The sequence below is a fragment of the Gorilla gorilla genome, chromosome 4, assembly GCF_029281585.2.
Source record: "Gorilla gorilla gorilla isolate KB3781 chromosome 4, NHGRI_mGorGor1-v2.1_pri, whole genome shotgun sequence".
NCBI lineage: Eukaryota > Metazoa > Chordata > Mammalia > Primates > Hominidae > Gorilla > Gorilla gorilla.
The window spans coordinates 129,775,054-129,793,445 of record NC_073228.2 but is presented as its reverse complement, the minus strand read 5'-3'; positions in this window follow the sequence as shown (position 1 = coordinate 129,793,445).

Below are 18,392 nucleotides of genomic sequence, written 5' to 3'. Positions count from 1 at the left end.
CAAGGACTTCATGACTAAAACACCAAAAGCAATGGCAACAAAAGCCAAAATTGACAAATGGGATCTAATTAAACTAAAGAGCTTCTGCACAGCAAAAGAAACTACCATCAGAGTGAACAGGCAGCCCACAAAATGGGAGAAAATTTTCCCAACCTACTCATCTGACAAAGGGCTAATATCCAGAATCTACAATGAACTCAAACAAATTTACAAGAAAAAAAACAAACAACCCCATCAAAAAGTGGGCAAAGGACATGAACAGACACTTCTCAAAAGAAGACATTTATGCAGCCAAAAAACACATGAAAAAATGCTCACCATCACTGGCCATCAGAGAAATGCAAATCAAAACCACAATGAGATATCATCTCACACCAGTTAGAATGGTGATCATTACAAAGTCAGGAAACAACAGATGCTGGAGAGGATGTGGAGAAATAGGAACACTTTTACACTGTTGGTGGGACTGTAAACTAGTTCAACTATTGTGGAAGTCAGTGTGGCGATTCCTCAGGGATCTAGAACTAGAAATACCATTTGACCCAGCCATACCATTACTGGGTGTATACCCAATGGACTATAAATTGTGCTGCTATAAAGACACGTGCACACTTATGTTTATTGTGGCGCTATTCCCAATAGCAAAGACTTGGAACCCACCCAAATGTCCAACAATGATAGACTGGATTAAGAAAATGTGGCACATATACACCATGGAATACTATGCAGCCATAAAAAATGATGAGTTCATGTCCTTTGTAGGGACATGGATGAAATTGGAAATCATCATTCTCAGTAAACTATCGCAAGAACAAAAAACCAAACACCGTATATTCTCACTCATAGGTGGGAATTGAACAGTGAGAACATATGGACACAGGAAGGGGAACATCACACTCTGGGGACTGTTGTGGGGTGGGGGGAGGGGGAGGGATAGCATTAGGAGACATACCTAATGCTAAATGACGAGTTGATGGGTGCGGCACACCAGCATGTCACATGTATACGTATGTAACTAACCTGCACGTTGTGCACATGTACCCTAACACTTAAAGTATAATAATAAAAAACAAACAAAAAAAAAACAAACAAAAAAACCCAAATAGATGGAATGGTTTCTCTAAAGATGGGAGGGCCAGGACCAGGGCTGTGATGAGGGCCTGCTTTAGCTCTCTCATTGGCTGAATGTCCTCTGGGTACCATTGCAAGGGATCAGGTTCCTCTTCCATTAACTTGAGATACACAATCTTTGTCTTTTGAGCATATGAGTCAGTCCATAACCTACAGCAGCCAGTTAAACCTGAAAATTTTCAGAGTTCTCTCTTTGTCTTAGGCAAAGGAAGACCCACTATTCCTGATAGTCTTTCTGGGTTTATTCTCTGCTTTCCTTCACTAATCAGGTGTCCTAAATATTTAACTTATTTTTCTACAAACTGCAATTTGTTTTTAGGGACTCACAACCCCCTTTCTCCTAGAAAATTAAGCAACTTATGGTGGTTTCTGATACCTGAGCCCTCTTCTCCCCAGAAATTAAAAGATCATCTACATATTATAATAACTGGGTTCCCCTGGAAGGTTAGAATTCCTCTAGAAATTTCTCTAAGGTTTGACTAAATAAGTTTGGGGCTTCCATGAAACCTTGTGGCAGCACAGTCCAGTGGTACTATTGTTTTTCTTCCCAGTTATAGGATTTTCCCATTCAAAGGCAAAGAGGTCCCTACCCCTAAAGTCTACAGTAGATGCTCAGAATGCATCTTTTAGATCCACCACATTGAACCACTTATGTTCATAGGATATCTTACTAAGGAGGTTGTAGAGGTTAGGCACCACAGGGTGGTGGGTCTGGACAATTTGATTTATAGTCCTTAGATCTTGCACCAATCTATATAACCCATCATGCTTTTTGACTGGGAGAATTGGAGTGTTATATGGTGACATGCAGGGTTCCAATAATCTATCTTTGATTAATCCCTTTATTACCCATTGGAGACCTTTTTTCTCCCTTCAGTGGGAATGGGATATTGTTTTCTGCAAACTATTTCTCCTGGTTGCTTTAGTTTAATCTGTAAAGGTATAATTTTTAACTTCCCCTGTTGCCTTCTCTAACCCACACAAGGGGATTAATTTTTCATTACTCTTCATCTATTAGGAGGCCCATTATTACTTTTATTTGTCCCTCATCTATTCCTAATCCTAAATCCAGTTTCACACTTAGGTCTTGATTTAGTTAGTTCCTGCTTCAGGAACATATAAGAGTGAAACTTCAATTTGTTCTCATCACAATCTAATTAACATTTGCTTGAATATCAGAACCTGAAATCACTCCCCTTATTTGTCCCTCGTCTATTCCTAATCCTAAATCCAGTCTCACACTTAGGTCTTGATTTAGTTAGTTCCTGCTTCAGGAACATATAAGAGTGAAACTTCAATTTGTTCTGATCACAATCTAATTAACATTTGCTTGAATATCAGAACCTGAAATCACTCCCCTTTTACTCCTGAAACTGTCCACTTTTCCTTAGAGGGTTCTGTACCCCTCGATGGATGAATTAGGGAGAATTGAGCCACCCCAGTATCAACCATATATGTTACTTCTTTCCCCTTGAGTCCCACCATCAATTTTATCAAGGGTTCCTGGTGGGACCTACTTAAAAGGAGCCCCTGACCCCCCTAATCTTCATAAATAATCATCACAGGGATTATCTTCTCTTTCTTTTTCCATTCTGGACATTCTCTGTTAAAATGTCCTGGTTTTCCACACTGTAACATCCACTTATAGTCTTAGGAGTTTTTCCTTGTATTTGTCTTCTGAGTTTTTGCTGAAACCTAGCAATTTCTCATCTCCTCCAAGAGGGCTCTTGATCTAACTTCTTCCTGGCTACCTCCTCTACAGTGGAAACCGTGATTTTCACTTTTTGTCTCTGTTTTTCCTTTTCTCTTCATAGAAAGGCCTTTTTAGCTTCCTTCAGTAATTCCTCAATTGATTTTTTCATTCCAACCATTGATCTTTTGTAATTTTTTTGTAATGTCAGGCCAACTATTAGTTACAAAGTTAACCTTCAAAGGGCTTTGCCCTACTGGGTCCTCCACATCTAATCTAGAGTATTTTCTCATTTGATCTCTGAGCCTCTGAAGGAATGCAGAGGGAGTTTCCTCTTTTTCTTGTTTAATCTCGAATGCCTTTGAGATACTTTGTATCCTAGGAGTGGATTCTTTGATCCCTTTAATTATTAGTTCCCTGAGGTTCTGCATTTGGGCACAGCCCCTGGGATCATTATTATCCCATGTGGGATTGACATTAGGAAATTTTTTCTTGGCTGGCAAGACTCCTTGTCTGGGATAATTCCCCTTTATTCTCCTGTGAACAGGATATTCATGATAGACATAATTTCAGCCCAGGTGTAAAAGCTGGGTCCTAGGAATTGGTCTAGCTGTTCTGCTAAACCAAGGGTACCTTCTAGGAGTGGTTTCATTTCCTCTTGAAATTCCTAACTTCAGTACTTGTAAGAGGAGCATTTACAAAGCCAGTCTTTACCTCCCATGTGGGAAGTTCCCTAAGAGGCAACAGGCTAAATGTTTGCTGTTTGGAGGGGATAGGGAAGTTCTCAATATCCCTCTTACACTGTTCTAATTCTTTTCTTAAATTTGGATAAGGATATAAAGGAGTAGTTGGTTTGGCTCCCCCATGGTCTCCAGGTCTTTCTTCTAACCCTCCTACTGCTCTTGATCTTCCTGTCCCTTATTTTGTGAGACATATGGAGGAGACAAGCATGATAGGGGGTCCCAGGGCTTTTCACTGGGCAAGGGCTTTTTACTAGGCTTTTTTTCTTCCTCTTTGAGAGGGAACATGGGGGCTAATTTCTTGATCCAGCAGAGATCGTAACTTATCTTCTCTTGTGAAAATGGGGTTTTATTATTCACATAATTAAAGGTTGGCACTCCCAATCCTCACCTGAGCCAAACTTAGGCCAAAAGACTGAAGGTAATGAATGGGGTCTTTGGACCAGATTAAATAGCAATCTTTACCATCTTTTGCTTTTCCGTGTCCCTGATTTGAGGGTTGTCCCTCCAAACCTGAAACATTCTCCCAAAGGACTATCTGGGGGAATGTCAGAGGGAGTCTCTTTGGCTCCCTCTTTCCTTTGTCCCATAGGCCTAGAATTTCTGTTTCCCATTTTCAGTCAGTCTCTATGTCTGAGCTTTTCCCTGTGTATTCAATCCACACTACTGGAGGTTTCTTGCACACCCCAAGATTTGCTTTGTCCATCTCTGGCAGCTTCCCTCGCAGGAGAATGGAACCATGGATTGGGACTCCACACTCGCTTCATGTCTAAGATACATCTCAGTCACATACACTCAACCTCCAAAAATGCCCAACCACCAAGGCAGTACTGATAGTCCAATTTTCCTACCTTGGCTCATGCATAAGGTTGCCTACTTGCTACAGTGCCTGCTTTTCTGCTTGTGTTGCCTCCACTCCCTTCTGAGTAACAGTCTCAGGTTTGTCTATGGCCCCTGTGGGGAGCCAAGATGCCTGGACAAGGTGAGCCACCTAAAATCAGGTGAGACATGTCTTCCCTCTCAGCTGGAATCCCACTCCACACAGGCACACATATCCCACATGAGCCACCAAGTTTGCGAGAAACACATTCACCTGTCCAAACCCAAAGAATGGACTTAGAGACAAGGAACAGCGGAAATGAGACTTTTAATGGCAGTCTTGCAAGTTTGGGTGTCTGGTAGGCAGGCACACCCAGGGCAGTCACAGCAGGTAATTTATCTCCTGGCATGCACATCCCTCCCCCAGTTCCTTATTGGTCGAGTACTATGGGATTACAATCTTCCTGGATGTTGCCTAAGTTTCATTATCCCCTCGTAAGGTCATACCCCATCCCCTTCCCTGCTTAAGTTTTGATTTCCCAATAACAAAACTTTCTTCGTTTTTATAGCCTGACCCCTTTTCCACGTCCTGTTCATGTTTCTTGACTTTCTAGGTGCATGAACTGTGTGGTTTGTCACATCTGCAGGCTGGCTGCCAGTACTTAGATTCATCATTCCTTGAAAATAGAGCATTTACAATGTTTTCTCACACCATAACCAAAGAAAATATCTCCTGAAAATTATTGTTGTTAATTATAGCTTAAAAGTATAAAGCTATAAGTATATTCTTTTGTTATTACTGAATGAAGGCAAGTGTATTAAACCTTGGAAATATAAAACTAATGATATACTCAAGATAAATTAGGAAAAGGAATGGGATAAGTAGAGATATGGAAGGTCTATAGAAACACAAATATATTCATATTACAAAAATAAACACATACAAACTGACAATCAATCTAAACAAGAAAGCAAACAAAGGATCAGAGCAAGATGAGCAAGTACAGCCGCTTCTGGCAATTGTTTCCCCCTGCCCCCACAGGAACAACAAATTGAACAACTCTCCACACAAGGAAGCACCTTCACGAGAACCAAAAATCAAGTAAGTGATCTTAGTACCTGGTTTTGACATTATATCCAACAAAGATACTTTGAAAAGGGTAGAAAAGACAGCTTGAATAGCCTACACTACCTTTTCTCTGTCCCATAGCAGTGGCCATATGGCATTAAACAATAACTTGTGTGCTTGGGGCAGGAAGAGCTCAGTGATTGTGGGACTTTGCATTGGAACTTAGTGCTGCCCTCTCACAGTGGAAAGCAACACAGGGCAGAATTTGGCCAGCACCCACAGAAGGAGCATTTAGACCTGCCCTAGCCAGAGAGGATTTGTCCATCCCAGTGGCTGGAAACTGAGTTCTGGTAAGCCCCACCACCACAGGCTAAAGGATGATAGGGTCCTAAATAAATTTGAAAGGCAGTCCAGACCACAAGAGCTATAATTCTTAGGCAAGTCCTGGTGCTGTGCTAGGCTCAGAGCCAGAGGACTTAGGGTGCATGTGGCCCAGTGAGACACCAGCTGGGGTGGCAAAGGGAATACTTGCATCACCCCTCCCTCAGTCCCAGGAAGTACTTCCTGCAGCTCTGGCAGAGAGTCTTTCTGCTTGAGGAAAGGAATGGGAAGAGTGAAGAGGATATTGTCTGCAACTTGGATGCTAGCTCAGCCACAGTAAAACAAAGCATCAAGCAGAGTCCTGAAGCCCTCATTCCAGGCTCTAGCTCCCAGATGATATTTTTAGACCTGCCCTGGGCCAGAAGGGAACCCACTGCCCTAAAGGGAGAGGGACAGGCTTGGCAGGATTCACCACCTGCTGACTAAACAGCCCTTGGGCCTTGAATAGGTATCAGTGTTAGCCAGACAGTAGTCACCATGGGGATGGGGCAGTGGTATCCAACGGGATAGTCACCTTCTGCTTGAATAAAAAATAGGGAAAAGTACAGAGGTCTTTGTCTTGCAACTTGGGTGCCAGCTCAACCACAGTAAAATAAAGCACCAAGCAGTCATAAAGCACCAAGCAGAGTCCTAAAGCTCCTGATTCCAGGTCTTAGCTTATGGACACCATTTCTAGACCCACCCTGGGTGAGCAGAGAACTTCCTGCCCTGAAGGCAAAGACCCCAGGCCTGTCAGGATTCACTACCTGATTACTAAAAGGCTTTTATGCCTTAAATAAACATCAGCAGCCAGGCAATAATTGCCACAAACTTTGGGTGACACCCAGTACTGTACTGGCATCAGGAATTACCCTGCATTGATCCAGTGGTGGTGGCCAAAAAAGTGCTTGTGTCACCCTCCCTGTAACTCCAAGCAGCTCAGAACAGAGAGGGAGAGACAGAGACTCCATTTATTTGAGGAAAATTAAGGGAAGAGAACTAGAGACTCTGCCTGGTAATCCACAAATTTCTCCCAGATCATACACAAGTCCATGGAGACAGTACTTCTATAAGTCTGCAAGAGTCAGAGTGTTACTGGGCTTGGAAGCCCCATAATGCAGACACAGCTGCAGTGACTGAAGACTTAGATCACAACAATGAATTTCCTTTGAATGCTTGGAAGAGCCTTCTCAAGATGGGTGGGTACAAACAACTTCAGACTGTGAAGATTAGAATAAATACATAACTCATCAAGGCCCAGACACCAATAAACATCCACAAGCATAAAGACCATCCAGGAAAACATAATCTCACCAAATGAACTAAATAAGGAACCAGTGACCACTGTTGAGCTGACAAAGATATGTGACCTTTCAGATAGAAAACTCAAAAGAGTGGTTTTGAGGAAGCTCAATATTAAAAAAAAAAAAAGAAGAAGAGAAAGAGAGGGAAGGAATTCAGAATCCTATCAGAGAAATTTAACAAAGAGATTGAAATAATAAAAAAAAATCAAGCTGAAATTCTGGAGCTGAAAAATTCAACTGGCACACTGAAAAATGCATCAGAGTCTCTCAACAGCAGAATTGACCAAAGAGAAGAAAGAATTAAGGAGCTTGAAGACAGGGTATATGAAAATATACAGTCAGATGACAAAAAAGAATAAAGTATGTCTACAAGATGTAGAAAACAGGCTCAAAGGGGCAATTGACCTCAAAGAGGTAGAGAGATAAGGATGGAAAGTTTATTTAAAGAAATGATAGCAGAGAACTTTCCAAACCAGGAGAAATATATCTTCAAGTAACAAAGGTTATAGAACACCAAGTACTTAACCCAAATAAGACTACCTCAAGATATTTAATAATCAAACTCCCAATATCAACAATAAAGAAATAATCCTAAAGCAACAAGAGAAAAGAAACAACATATAAAAGAGCTCCAATACTTCTGGCAGCAGACTTAGTGGAAACCTTACAAGCCAAGAGAGAGTGGCATGCCGTATTTAAACTTAGAGGGGGGAAAAAGGCTGAAGGTAAAAAGAACAAAACAAAACCTTTTATCCTACAATATTATATCCGGGGAAACTATACCTCAAACATGAAAGAAAAATAAACACTTCCCTAGACAAATAAAATCTGAGGGATTTCATCAACACCAGATCTGTCCTACAAGAAAAGCAAAAGGGAGTTCTTCAGTCTGAAAAAAAACATTAACGAGCAATAAAATATCATCTGATGAACAAAACTCACTGGTAAGAGTAAGAATACAGACAAATACAGAATATTAAAACACTAACTGTGGTGTTAGTATCTTGAATAGGAAGGCTAAAAGATAAACCTATCAAAAATAATAACTATAACTTTTTAAGACATAGAGTATAATAGGACATAAATAGAAATGACAAGAAGTTAAAAAGTGGAAGGGATGAAGTTAAAGTGCAGAGTTTTTTAGTTTTCTCTTTGCTTCTTTGTTTTTGCAATCAGAGTTAAGTTGTCATCAGTTTAAAATAATGGCTTATAAGGTGTTACTTGCAAGCCTCATGCTAACCTCAAATCAAAAAATCTACAATAGGTACACAAAAAATGAAAAGCAAGAAATTAAAACATACCACCAGAGAAAATCAGTTTCACAAAAAGGAAGACAGGAAGGAAGGAAAAGAAGAACACAAAACAAGTAGAAAACAAATAACAGAATTGCAATAGTAAGGCCTTACTTGTCAATAACATTAAATATAAATAAACTGAACTCTCCAATCAAAACATATAGAGTAACTGAATGGCTTAAAAAAATAAGAACCAAGTATCTTCTGCCTATAAGAAATGTACTTCACCTATAAAGATGTACACAGACTGAAAATAAAGGCATAGAAAAAGTTATTCCAAGCAAATTGAAACAAAAAAAGGTCATGAGTAGCTATACTTACACCAGACAAAATATATTTCAAGGCAAAAATTATAATGACCTTATATCTTTTTAAATAATGATAAAGGGAACAATTCAGCAATAGGATATAATAATTGTCAATATATATGCACCCAACGCTTGAGCACCTAAATATATAAAGCAAATGTTATTAGAGCTAAAGAGAGAGATAGACGCCAATACAATAATAGCTGGAGATAGTCAACACCCTACTTTCAGCATTGGATAGATGCTGTTACATGTCTGACTGAACAGTACAGTCAGAAAATCAAACACCAAGCTTAATCTGCACTCTAGGCCAAATGGACCTCATAGATATTTACAGAACATTTCATCCAAGAGCTGCCAAAATAACACATTTTTCTCAGCACATGGAGTATTCGCAGAGGTAGACCATATATTAGGCCATAAAAGAAGACTTAAAAATTTCAAAAATGTTGAAATCATATCAAGTCTCTTTTCTGTACACAATGGAAAAAAATAACAATCACTAAAAAGAGAAACTTCGGAAACTATATAAATGCATGGATATTAAACAATATGTTCCTGAATGATCAGTGGGTCAATGAAGAAATTAAGAAGGAAATTAAAAATTTCTTGAAAGAAATGAAAATGGAAATACATCATACCAAAACATATGAGATATGAGAAAAGCAGTCCTAACAGCCAAATTTATAGCAATAAGTGCACACATTAAAAAAGTAGAAAAACTTCAAATAAACAAGTTACTGATACATCTTAAAGAACTAGAAAAGCAGACAGACATAAACCAAAATTAGTAGGAAAAAAGAAATACTATCAGAGCAGAAATAAATAAAATTAAAAATAAAAATATAAAAAATCAGTGAACAAAATGTTGGTTTTTTAAAAAAGATAAAGTCAACAAACCTTTAGCCAGACTAAGAACAAAAGAGAGAAGACCCAAATAAATAAAATCAGAAATGGAAAAAGAGATATTACAACTGATACCACAGAAAATCAAAGGATCATTAGAAACTATTATGAGAAACTATATGCCAATAAATTTGAACACCTAGAAGAAATGAATAAATTTCTAGACACATACAAACTACCAAGATTGAAATGAAAAGAAATTCAAAACCCAAATGGACCAATTAAAAATAATGAGCTCCAAGTCATAATAAAAAGTACCCTATAAAAGAAAGCTATGGACCTGCTGGCTTCACTGCTGAGTTTCAAAACATTTAAAGAAGAATTAAAACCAATCCTACTCAAACTATTCTGAAAAATAGAGGATAAGGCAATATTTCCAAACTCATTCATCCAGGCTGGTATTACCCAGATATCAAAACCAGACAAAGAAACATTGAAATCAGAAAGCTACAGGCCAATATCTCTAATGAACATTGATGCAAAAATCCTCAACAAAATATTACCTGACTGAATTCAACAATGCATTAAAAAGATTATGACTCATGACCAAGTGGGATTTGTCTCAGAGACAGAAGGATGGTTCAACATATGCAGATCAATTAATGTGATACATCATATCCACAGAATGAAGGACAAAAAAATGATATTTCAATTGATGCTGAAAAAGGCATTTGATAACATTCAATATCACTTCATGATAAAAATTCTAAAAATCCTGATTATAGAAGAAACATACCTCAATGCAATAAAAGCTACATGTGACAGACCCATAGCTAGTATCATATTAAATGGAGAAAAATGGAAAGCCTTTCCTCTAAGACAAGCTTGTCCAACCCACAGCCTCTGGGCCTCATGTGGGCCAGGACAACTTTGAATATGGCCCAATACAAATCTGTAAACTTTCTTAAAACATTATGATACTTTTTTCTGATTATTTTTTAGCTCATCAGCTATTTGTTAGTGTATTTTATGTGTGGCCCAAGACAATTCTTTTTCTTCCAGTGTGGCCCAGGAAAGCCAAAAGATTGGACACCCCTGTGGTCTAAGACCTGGAACAAGACAAGGATGCCCACTTTCACCACTGTTATTCAACAAAGTAATAGAAGTCCAGCAATCAGACAAGAGAAAAAAGGGCATTAGAAAGGAAGAAGTTAAATTATCCTTCTTTGCAAATGATATGATCTTATATTTGGAAAAACTTAAAGTCTCCACACACACACAAACCAGAACTGATTAATTCAGTAAATTTAGAAAATATGAAATCAATACACAAAAATCAGTAGCATTTCTGTATGCCAACAGTGAAGAATCTGTAAAAGGAATCAAGAAAGTAGTCCAATTTACAATAGATACAAATAAAATAAAATACCTGGTAATAAAGCAGTGAAAGATCTCTATAATGAAAATCATAAAATATTGATGCAATAAATTGAAGAAGACACACAAACACAAAGAAAAATATTCTATGTTTATGGATTAGAAAAATCAATATTATTTGAATGTCCACACCCCAAAACAGTCTATGGCTTCAATGCAATCCTTATCAAAATACCAATTATATTTTTCACAGATATAGAAAATATAATCTGAAACTTTATATGGAACCACAAAAGACCCAGAATAGCCAAAGCCATTTTGATCAAAAAGAACAAAACTGGAAAAATCACTTTACGTCACTTCAAATTATATTGCAGAAATATAGTAAACAAAACAGTATGGTACTGGCATAAACACTCTAGACACATAGACCAATGGGACAGAATAGAGTACCTAGAAATAAATCCATACTATTAATACTCCAGGGAACTCATTTTCAACAAAGTTGCCCAGGACATACATTGGTAAAAGGACAGTGTCTTCAATAAATCATACTGAGGAAACTGGCTGTCCATATGCAGACGAGTGAAATCAGACCCTTATCTCTTGCCATATACAAAAGCAAATGAAAATGGATTAAAGACTTACATCTATGACCTCAGGCTTTGAAACTACTAAAAGAAAACTTTGGGGAAGTTCTCTGCGACTTTGGTCTGGACAAAGATATCTTGAGTAATACCTCAAAATCACAGGTAACCAAAGCAAAAATGGATAAATGAGATCAGATCAAGTTAAAAAGCTTCTGCATAGCAAAGAAAACAATCAGTGAAGTAAATAGACAACGAACAGAGTGGGAGAAAACATTTGAAAACTATCCATCTGACAAGAGGCTAATAATCAGAATATGTAAGGATCTCAAACAACTTGAGGAAAAAATCTAATAATCTGATTTAAAATGAGTGAAACATCTGAATAGATAGTTCTCAAAAGCAGACATACAAATGGCAAACAGGTATATGAAAACATACTGAACACCAGTGATCATCAGAGAAATGCAAATCAATATTACAATGAGATACCCTCTTACTCCAGTTAAAATTATTTTTTTATCTAAAAGACAGGCAAAAATGAATGCTGGCAAGCATGTAGATAAAGGGGAACCCTTGTACAATGTTGGTAGGAATGTAAACTATTATAGCCACTATGGAGAATAGTACAGACAGTCCTCAAAACACTATAAATGGAACTAACATATGATCCAACATTCCCACTGTTAGGTGTATACCCAAAAGAAACAAAATTATGTGAAAGAGATATCTGCGCTCTCATGTCTGTCACAGCACTATTCACAACAGCCAAGATTTGGAAGCAACATATGCCCATCAACAGATACATGGATAAATAAAATGTGGTACATATACACAATAGAATGTTACTGAGCCATAAAAAAGAACAAAATCCTATAATTCACAACCATATTGATGGAACTGGAGGACATTTAGTTAAGTGAAATAAGGTAGACATGCAAAAACCATTTTCACATGTTCTCACTCATATGTGGGAGCTAAAAATTAAAGCAGTTGAACTCATGAAGATAGAGAGTAGAATGATGGTGAACAGAAGCTAGAAAGTATAGGAGGTTGCAGTGAGGTTTGTGGGAAGTAGCAATGGTTAATGGGTACAAAAACATGGATATAATGAATAAGATCTATTTTTTGGAAACACAATAGGGTGATTATAGTCAACAATAATTTACTGTATATATGCAAATAACTAAAAGTGGAATTAGAATGTTCCTGACACATAAAACGATAAAAGCTTGAGGTGATGGGTACTTCAATTACCCTGATGTCATTACTACACATTGTATACTTGTATCAAAATATCTTGTGTGCGCTATAAATATATACATCTACTATGTACTCATAAAAATTTTAAAAATTTCCATAAAAATAAATAATAAATCAGCTGGTTTCATATAGATTGCCTTCTATTTCAATAGAATGGACTTTATAAAATCAGGATGCTGAATAATATTAGTGGTAAAGTAGAAAAAGGATTTTTTTCTCTCAATAACAATAAAAAAGGCAATAATAAAATCCTGGAAAAGAAACTCATATAATCATACTACAATATAAAGCAACCCAAAATATGATTTTATTTTGAGAAATTTGTATAATGTAAGAAATGTTAAATACATTAGTCTGTTTATTAGGAATGTTTTCATTTGGATAGAATTATGGTTATTACATTTGACCTTAGACAAATTATAGCTTATTACCTAATTTTTTTGTGAATTATGTTTATATAGCAAAACTTTTAATAATGGTGTTATTTTTAACTACAAATAAAATATTCTTAACTTTTTCAATGTACTAATAGAAGTGCAAGTGAAAGAAAACACAAGGAGAAAGAAAAAAGTGGATATTAAGATAGTTTGTAGTTTCATGCTTATAGTTTCATGTAATATAAAAATTGATACTTTCAAAAGCTGATCTAATGATAAACTGAGATTAACATATTTATATATCCAAAATAATCATTGGAAGAACGAAATAATAGCTAACTAAAATTGGGAAGAAGAAATATGGGACATTGGTAAACTAATATTTATCTTTCAATGTAGAAATTTAATAGAGAATTTCTCAAATTTATATGTCAGTAATGGTGTCATATCAATATTTTTAGAGTAAGAAATGTATTCTTAATAGCGGCTCAAAATATGAAAAAGTTAAGTGGTGATTTTTAGAAAACATATATAAAGGGTACTACTACATGGCATTGCTACTTTTTATTAAGAGCACTTAAGTTTTATTTTATTTTCAAACTGTATATGTTAAAAATTAATTTAGATGTAGTTTAAAATTATGTAAGGAAATGATAATGAAACTGCAAATACAACTATTAATTTACAAGAATTGACCAGCATCTGGAACAGAGTTCCCCATGCAATGATCATATCTGATATTTTTTACAGAAAATTTCCAGCAGAAACTTGGTGTGGATATTGCTTTTGGGAGACACAGAGCTCAGGAAACAGCCAAACAGAATTTAAGTCTCATAAACTAAATTGGGTTTTTTAATTTCCATTGTGTTTAATGTCCACTAATTATATTTTTATACCTAGTAAAAATTACTAGGATTTTGAAATCAGACAAACATATTTTAAAATCTTATTTTAACCAATTGTTCATTGTGTTTTTAAGGCAACTTTTCTGATTCTCAATATTCCCATTTATCTAAAAGGGCCTCTATTATCAACAGGAATTTTGTCAGTGGCAAGATAACATATTCAAAGGATTTGGCATAAAGTAGATCCCTATATGTTTCCTCCTTTCTCCTATGCTTCTCTAACTCTTTTCTTCTACACATTCCTTCTCCTAAGAAGCACAGGATATTTTCATTTAACACAATACACTGGCCACAGAAAACATTTTAACATTGCTGGAATTTCTAGGCTTAGTTGAAATCAATCAACATTGCTGGCCTAAAATATATGATTCAAAGAAATGAATTATCCAAAGTAAATCATTGTGCCAAGTTATAGTTGAACTTCTTCTAGCCTCAGTTACTACTTTGTGCTTTAATGGGACTATTTAGTCGTTATGTTTCAGTCATACTCATTAATCAGAGTTTCAACTTTATACTAAAAATAACTTTGTATTTGGAAGCAAATGCAATTATAAAAGTTTTATGCTTGTAGGTAGAAAAATTACAAGAAATGTATTTTGGATTTGCCACCATTGTATTTGATGGCCTTTGTCTTTTCTGGTTTATGAGTTTATAAAGGGCTTTTTCTAAATATTATTTACAACTATTTCAGTAACATCAGTGGTTGGATAGCGCAACTGTTTTGTGTTGGGGCTCAAAACATAATACCCTAAAGTGTAGCACGTTGACATGCTGAGTACTTTCAATTAAAAGAGATTGGAAGGCTTCAGAAGCAGCCTGGGAACCTTCCCCCATCCTCCTTTCTCCTTCATGGAAAGCCATATAACTGGAATTCCTCTTCCTTGAGGAGGGTAATAGAAACTTGAACTCCTCTCTCCCAAAGCCAGAATAAAACCTAGAAATATAACACTAACTTTTCCCTGCCTTTCTGTGTAAGAGCTGGCCATAAAGAAATTCGCTGACTTGTCTGACAGTTAGGTTGTAAGACCCTCATTCCAGAGGAGTTTTGCGCCACACCAGGAGGAAAGAATGCTGCACAGAGAGGCCAAGAAGAATCTGAACCAGCAGGCCTTGCTGGTGTCTCACCTCAGTCTTTCCCTGTCAGATCATACCCTTTTGTATGACCACATTTCTACACAGCTGCCCATTTATCATCAAACCTAAGCATAAAAGTAGCCAGTTTTTCCTAGGTCTTTGAGTCTTCATTTCTGAAGGCTTCCATGTTATGTACAATGTTGATTAAATAAATTTGTTATGCTTTTCCCTGTTAACTTGTCTTTTGTTATAGGAGTGTCAGCTGTGACCCTTACGATGGCTGATGAAAGGTATTGCACCTTTCCACTCCTACATTTGCTAAAAGTAAAGATTTTTAAAACTAGTTGATTCTGTTTATTTGGTTTCCTTTTTTCCCACTTTCATTTCTTTTATAAATTACCTTAGAGTAAACATGACGTCCATGTTAAGTGCTTTGATTAGGAAGGCTGAAGAATATTTTCCACTAACTCTCCCGTTAAGCTCTAAACTTCTTTCTCAATTAAGAGGCACACAAAGAATTAGGGACATTTAAAACCAATGCAAAAATGTATCATTTGTAGTTAACCATGTATAATAAGATCATTGGTAGCCAAATATGCAATTAAACACATTGCCTAGTAGCTGAAGCTTTAGCTTGAATTATTTAGAAAGGAAAAAGAAATAAAAAGGATATACAAGTATCCTGTAGTAACAGTGCTTCAGAAAAATAATAAAAAGTATAAATGCACAATCATAAGTGTATTTGTTGTTTTTTCTTTGATTGAAGCTTAACAACCTTTTAACTAAATGAATACTTGTCTAGTAAGGGTAGGATAAACCCTCATCATGAAAATTGATTGTGGTGAATCAGAGGTAGATAGAAATCTGAAAACTTTAAACGACATAGAATCCTGCCTACCCTTTTGTGTGTTTGACCATAAAACTGGAAGTGGTTGGCTCTTTCAGCTATGAGCATTGGCATACCCTTTTTGTTTTTAGAACTAAGGAGCCATTTAAATCTTATATTTCCAGATCAAGTCAAGGAACTGTTTCCCTTGTGGTATCACTAGTAGCTGTAATATAACTCTTGAATAGAATTGGAGGCAATCTAGGAAAACTCAGTTTTCACTAGATTAACTTGAATTTTCAGTTATGATGAAAATTATCTTTGGAAAGAAAATGTACAGATAGTCCAATTTCGACCTATTTTTGTGATACAATGTGCTTTAATAGCCCAATGAAACCATTTTCATAAGGCTAATGATAGCCTTAAACATGCATACTTTGAATAAAGTATATTATATGTTCCAAATAGGAAGAGATTATGCTGAACAACAGCCAAGTAATCATAAATAATTTTGAATAATCTAACTTTGAATTGAATTCACTAGTTCTCTATTCCTAGAGAAGTTATCTGCTAGCTACTTGTTGTCTGAACATAAATAAGGAAATGAAGATTATTGATGGGAAATTTGGAGCTTTACTTTCTGGAGAATTTGAAAAGAAGAGGTTTGGAGCTCAGGAATTGCAGGAAATGTGGGTCAGGTATAGGAGTGAAAAGGGAGATTAACTGCAAATTCATATGCATAGTAATCAGACCCCAGCTACTTCATCTCTGCCCCATGCATAAATAATACCAGCAACATTTTTACCTACTAAAAAAGATGCTGGACATTTTTCCTCTAAAGAAAACAAATCAGAAGAAAGCATTTTAGGGTCTAGAAATAAAAATATCTAACGTCCCCCACACATCTTAAAGTGAAGCCCACTATCCAATCCCATGTACACAAAGTTTAATATCAACTTTATATCTCCTACACTTAAATATGAATGGACAACCAAGGATTATAAGGCACTTGAAAAAAATGTTCATTATAAAAAGGATTTATTAAAATAAGCAGATGAAATGACTTTGATAGAGATACTGCAGAGAAAAAATATTAAAAATTCTCTAATAAAGTATTCTTGGAGAGATATATAAACTTTGAATCTAAATTCATTTTCAAAATTGGAATGTGACAACCACAAATAAAAGTAATACTATAAGAACAGGAATTTTGAAATTATTAAAAAGTTGCGTTATTTACAACCTTTAAAGCTATAAGGCAGTGGAGAGGATCTACAGACAACTGAAACAAAAGGATTAAAATCTAAGAATCTTAGATATAAACAACATCTTACAAACTCATCAGGATGAAAGGAGATTGTCTGTGAAGATGCAAGATTTCAAGACACATTACCCTCTCGTCCCATCTGAAAAAAAGCAATAAATAAAAGGATTTAACCAAACAAAAAATTAGAAGTGAGACCAAATGTTAAGAAGAAGAGAGGAAAACAGTTAAACAATTTAAATGGATAAGAAGCATGAGCTGCTCATAACTGAATGATATATAAGCTAAGGAAATAGTCTTGAAAGAAAACAACTTCTAATGATTTCTGAATTATCCGACACATCCTGGAGTGGAGGTTAGTGGAAATGAATGTGTTCCCAAAGTCACATGCAGGGAGGTGGAGAAGGATGAAAATAGAGGGGATAAATGATGAAACTATTGGAGTAGTGTGATATTTGAGTGAGAGAGGACCAAGAGAAGAAACAAAGCATCTTGTGAAAAAAAAATCGATATCATAGTTAGGGTACTAGTTGAGTTATATGAATCTGACTATAGGAGCAGGAAAATAAAAAAGTGTGTAATAAGTAATTGTACTAACTTGTTAAAAAGCACCTTTTCCACAAGCAAAAAATACCCCCACTTAATTAAATAAACTAGTTTTTTCCTTTCTTTGTGACATAGAAATGCAGAGCAGTCCCAGGCCCCAGTGGCAAATCACACAACATCATCAGGACCCGTGTCTCCTCCATCATGTTGTTCTGCCATCCTTAGCATGTGAACACTTACTAGATCACCTTCTGTTCTGCCATTCTTAGCATGTGAACATTTACAAGGTCACCTCATGGTCTAGGACAGTTTCCAGAGCTCAGCTATCTCATCTGTATTTTAAGGAGGAAGAAGTGAAAATGAAGAAAGTCAGAGAAGATTACTCCCAGCTGAACCATCTGTCTTTGAAAAGCTTTGAAAAGCACTCCCAGAATCCCTCAAGAATCTCTCCTTGCATCTCATTCCCTATGCCTAGCTATGAGGGAGGCTGGGAGTTTTGAAATAAAATCAGGTCTCTCAGTTAAGGGAGAAAAGTGGATGGATATAGAGTGGGCAGGCAACTGTAGCTAGCAGTCTGCCATAGAAGGTAGCAATTACAGTAATGAAAAAAA